The 5,732-nt window shown below is 40.9% G+C and overlaps 1 protein-coding gene across 1 annotated transcript in view; it reads right to left on the bottom strand.

Moving 5' to 3' along the window:
- LOC116475432 (putative ankyrin repeat domain-containing protein 20A2) overlaps nt 1–5,732 on the bottom strand; it is a 54,161-nt gene that overhangs the window by 21,380 nt on the left and 27,049 nt on the right.

The following is a 5,732-nucleotide window of genomic DNA, read 5'->3' on the forward strand; positions in this document are numbered from 1 at the left end:
AGAGTGAGAAAGAAAGAGAGAGAGTGAGAAAGAAAGAGAGAGTGAGAAAGAGAGAGAGAAAGAAAGAAAGAAAAGAAAGAAAAGAAGGAAAGGAAGGAAAGAAAGAAAGAAAAAGACAAGAAATGGCAAGGTTTGGGGAATGTGGTGAGTTTTCTATTTGTCCAAAAAAGATATGAGTTTAAAAATACTGAGAAACAGTGTAACAGTGGATTAGATGATTAACAGTACAGACAGTCAAATCTCAATGCTCCTACCCACCATTTAAAAATGTTTAAATGTCTTTAAATAATAGATACTTTCAGATAGTATTGCACAAATAAGTATATATGGAGTAAAACTTGGTTTCATTTGATAATCAGGGTCCTCATATAAACTCAATTCCATAATCCCTTGGTCATTATACATAGCTATACACTAAAAATTACATAATACTTAAATACCTGTATTAATCTTAATTAAATCAGTAATTCATCGTCACATAACAAGTAGTTTTTAAAAAGTAATTACTATAACTAGTTGCTCTCCCTTAACTTTGTTCTAGGAATGATTTTTACTTTCACCAAACTGAAATTCACATGGATCAAAATCATGATTATTTATATTTGTCCAAAGTTTCCAAAGTTGTATCTATTTTCTAGAAGTAGCTTAAGCTCTACATTTTCATTAGTTTTAAAAGAGTATGGAAAAATCCAAGAAATGACCCTCAAAGAAACATGAAGTAAAAAGTAAAAATCTTTTATTTTTACGTAAATAATTATATGAGGCATGACACAAATCACTTCCAATTAAATATGGTGATTAATATATTTTAATTTTTGTTCTTTCCTGAAACCCCAGTAGAGTAAAATAAATTAAACATGCAGAAACCCAGAAGAAACAAAGAAAGCAGAGAAAGCAACAGCAGAGGGGAGATCTCAACAAACTTTGGAAGTTGACAGGAAAATCAGTGGATGGCCAGAAGCCAAAACCTTACACTGCCGGGAAGATCAGAAGAAAGGAAGAGATTTAAACTACTCAACTCTGAGACAGCTCAGAAATGAGTAGCATTTCTGCTACTCATCCTCCCAAGTAGCTGGGATCCCAAGCACACACCACCATGCCCGGCTAATTTTTTTATTTTTTGTAGAGACAGGGTTTTTCCATGCTGCCCAGGCTTTTTGATAAAAGCCATTTTAACTGGGATAAGGTGATATCTCATTGTGGTTTTGATTTGCATTTTCTGATGATTAGTGATATGGAGCATTTTTTCATATACCTGCTGTCTATCTGCATATCTTATTTTAAGAAATAAAAAATATTGGCTAGGCGTGGTGGTTCATGCCTGGGTAAGCACTTCAGAAGCATAGGTGCAGGGTGGAAGTAAAAGCAAGAGGAAAGTAGATGATGCTTGTAAAAAACGGTCAAACCACCATGCTGCACTCCTCCCCTGGCCCCCTAAACAACCAGGAATTACCCTGCCCCTCCACAAGTGAAGCCAGGGTTGAACTATTATGGACTCTGATCTTTGAGCTACTCGGTCTGATTTAGGGCAAGATAACATTCTGTACTAAAAACTCAAGTGGAAACCTACACACTGAACTTGAGGTTTCCAGCCACAATTCTCTCCCACTCCCACCATGCCCTGTATCTGCTCAGATCCCGTTACACTGACTGGCAGCCAGGCATATACTCCCAGGCAGGAGCTAAGACAATGCATCATTACTGGCAAAGTAACCAGCCCCCTCCTCCCCAATTCTGTAGATACTGGTATTTGGAGTTCTCCTGCAAAAAGGCCAGGGACATTTAGCACCACCCAGCGAGACCTACTCATTGACAGGTTCCACCCAGGTAGGCAGAGTTTCCAATGAGCTTTTAGTGCTTGGAACTTAAATATGAATAAACAAAATCATCAGAAATTTGAGGGAAGCTTTTTAGCATGGAAAACAAAAAGGGAAACAGAAAAAAGAAACTCAGAGGAAACAGATAATTCAAGCAAGAAGAAAAATTCAAAATTAAGATATATCCATGAAGAAAAACCAGATTATAAACATGAACATTTAGAAAGCCAAAAAAGAGCTTTTGGAAATAAAATACAATTGCAGAAATTAAAATTTTAACACAAGGGCCAGGCGAGGTGGTTCATGCCTATAATCCCTGCACTTTGGGAGGCCAAGGTGGGAGGATTGAGCCCAGGAGTGAATCCAAGACCAGCCTGGGCAACATAATGTGACCCTGTCTCTGCAAAAAATAATTTTTAAAAATTTAGCCAGGCATGGTGGTGCATGCATGTCTGTAGTCCCAGCTACTTGGGAGGCTGAGGTGGGACGATGTTTGAGTCTGGGAAGATGAGGCTTCAGGGAGTTGTGATCACCAACTGCATTCCAGCCTGGGCAACAAAGTGAGTCCCTGTCTCAGACAAGCAAACAAAATTCAACACAAAGTTCAGAAAATAAAGATGATGAAATATCTCAGTAATTAAAAGGAAAATGTCAATGAGGCAGAAAATTGGACAATAAATTATAAGAAAAGTAGAGCTTCATTCATTCATTCATTCATTCATTGAATGCCTACTATGTGCTAGATACTATGTGCTAGATATTATTCACAATATATGAGTGAGCAAACCAACAGAAGATCCCTGCCCTCAAGGACTTTACATATTAACTGCAGAAGTCAGAAAATAAACAATAAACATAATAAATAAGTAAATTACATAATATGTTAAGAGATAGTGCTTTGTTCAAAAAGAAAAAAAAAGCAGGGAAAGGGGATTGGGAGTGCTGAGAGGGTTTTGTGGTTTTTTGTTTTTTCCATTTTCTGTCTTTCTCTTTTGTTTTGGTTTTGGGTGTTTGTTTGTTGTTTGTTTGTTTGAGACAAGGTCTCACTCTGTTGCCTAGGCTGAAGTGCAATGGCAAGATCATGGTTCACTTGACCTCCCAGGCTCAAGTGATCTTCCTGCCTCATCCTCCCAAGTAGCTGGGATCCCAAGCACACACCACCATGCCCGGCTACTTTTTTTATTTTTTGTAGAGACAGGGTTTTTCCATGTTGTCCAGGCTTTTTGATAAAAGCCATTTTAACTGGGATAAGGTGATATCTCATTGTGGTTTTGATTTGCATTTTCTGATGATTAGTGATATGGAGCATTTTTTCATATACCTGCTGTCTATCTGCATATCTTATTTTAAGAAATAAAAAATATTGGCTAGGCGTGGTGGCTCATGCCTGTAATCCCAACACTTTGGGAGGCCAAGGTGGGCGGATCACGAGGTCAGGAGATCGAGACCATCCTGGCCAACATGGTGAAAACCCTGTCTCTACTGAAAATACAAAAATTAGCTGGGCTTGGTGGCGCATGCGTGTAATCCCAGCTACTCGGGAGGCTGAAGCAGGAGAATCGCTTGAACCAGGGAGCCACAGCACTCTAGCCTGGCGACAGAGCGAGACTCCGTCTCAGAAAAAAAAAAAAAATGGACAGGCATGGTGGCTCACACCTGTAATCCCAGCATTTTAGGAGGCCGAGATGGGCAGATAGCTTGAGCCCAGGAGTTTGAGACCAGGCTGGGCAACATGGGGAGACTTTGTCCTACAAAAATACCCAGGCATGGTGGCATGCACCTGTAGTCCCAGATACTCGGGAGGCTGAGGTGGGAGGATCACTTGAGCCTAGGAGGTCAAGGCTGCAGTGAGCTGTGATCGCAGCACTGCATTCCAGCCTGGAAGACAGAGCAAGATACTGAGAAAGAAAGAAAGAGAGAAAGAGGAAGAAGGAAGGAAGGAAGGAAGGAAGGAAGGAAAGAAGGAAGGAAGGAAAGAAGGAAGGAAGAAAAGAAGGAAGGAAGGAAGGAAAGAAGGAAGGAAGGAGAAATGTAAACTCTGAGGTTAATTTAAAATAGTTACACAATTATATTGGGAGGAAATGTGTAGTTTTGTGTGGAAGAAGCGAGTATGCGGGTCTGTGTGTGTAAGACAGAGAGCAACAGAGAAAATGAGCTTATATATTTGTATATCGATATGTTTAAGTCAATAGATAATATCTTTAATGGACAAATTGATAAACAACAGTATAAATATAGCATTTACAGATATGATAGTAAATACCAGGACAGATAAGAGTTGAATAATGTTGTCTCTGTAGAGCAGAAAACTGCTATTTTTATAGTAATTCTTATATTATTTGTTGTTTTAAACAATGTGCATGCGACTACTTTGAAATCTTTAACACTTAAAAAGTAATATGGCTTATTTTAGAAATATAAAATAGAAATTAAAGTGAAATCAGTACATTGAGATTTTCTATTACATATCCTTGGAACCATTACCATTTTCTTTTCCTGCTTTCCATTGGACACTTCGAGATTTCCTTGGCTGGTTGAAATTAGATGGCATTTTTGTTCATGCAGTGGTTGTCCTCATACTCATTCACCCCTCCTGATTTCTCAGGTGTGTAACACCTGCTTCTTCCCCTAAAGAGACCAGTCTTCTAAGCTGAACTTACTTCCCACATTCCCAGTCCTCATTATGTCAATATCATTCAGATATTTAGTTGTGTTTTCTTTAGTCCTATATTTTTCTTGAAGCAACAAAAACCTGTATCAAAGTATTTGATCATTGGCAGGGCACGGTGGCTCATGCCTGTAATAACACTTTGGGAGGCTGAGGTGGGTGGACCATCTGAGGTCAGGAGTTCCAGGCCAGCCTGGCCAACATGGCAAAACCCTGTCTCTACTAAAAATTCAAAATAAATTAGTCGGGCATGGTGGCGCACACCTGTAATGCCAGCTACTTGGGAGGCTGAGGCAGGAGAATCGCCTGAACCCTGGAGGCAGAGGTTTCAGTGACGAGAGATCGCACTATTGCTCTTAGCCTGGGCGACAGAGTAAGAATCCATCTCAAAACAAACAAACAAAACAAAAACAAAGTATTTGATCTTTTATTGTCTTCTTTAAGTAATTTTTTTTTTTTTAACCATGGGTAGTGCTTGTTTTATTAGTATTAAAAATAGTTCTTATGTACATAACAAGCTGATGTAAAGGCACTCTTTTTTTTTGAGGCAGAATCTCGCTCTGTCGCCCAGGCTGGAGTGCAATGGCACGATCTCCACTCACTGCAAGCTCCGCCTCCCGGGGTCACGCCATTCTCCTGCCTCAGCCTCCTGAGTAGCTGGGACTACAGGCGCCCGCCACCACGCTCGGCTAATTTTTTATATTTTTAGTAGAGATGGGGTTTCACAGTGTTAGCCAGGATGGTCTTGAGCTCCTGACCTCGTGATCCACCCACCTTGGCCTCCCAAAGTGCTGGGATTACAGGCGTGAGCCAGCCACCGCGCCTGGCCTTTTTTTTTTTTTTAGTAGAAATGGAGTTTCACCGTATTAGCCAAGATGGTCTCGATCTCTTGACCTTGTGATCCGCCCATCTCGGCCTCCCAAAGTGCTAGGATTACAGGCGTGAGCAACCGCGCCCGGCCTGTAAAGGCACTCTTTATGCCGGGCGTGGTGGCTTATGCCTGTAATCCCAGTACTTTGGAAGGCCGAAGCTGGCGGATCACTTGAGGTCAGGAGTTCAAGACCAGCCTGGCCAACATGGTGAAACCCTGTCTCTACTAAAATACAAAAATTAGCAGGGCGTGGTGGCGTGTGCCTGTAATCCCAGCCACTTGGGAGGCTGAGGCACGAGAATCATTTTTGGCATGAGAATCATTTGAACGTGGGAGGTGGAGGTTGCAGTGAGCCAAGATCGCACCACTGCACTCC

The sequence above is a fragment of the Hylobates moloch genome, unplaced genomic scaffold (assembly GCF_009828535.3).
Source record: "Hylobates moloch isolate HMO894 unplaced genomic scaffold, HMol_V3 SCAFFOLD_10, whole genome shotgun sequence".
In the NCBI taxonomy this organism is placed as follows: Eukaryota; Metazoa; Chordata; class Mammalia; order Primates; family Hylobatidae; genus Hylobates; species Hylobates moloch.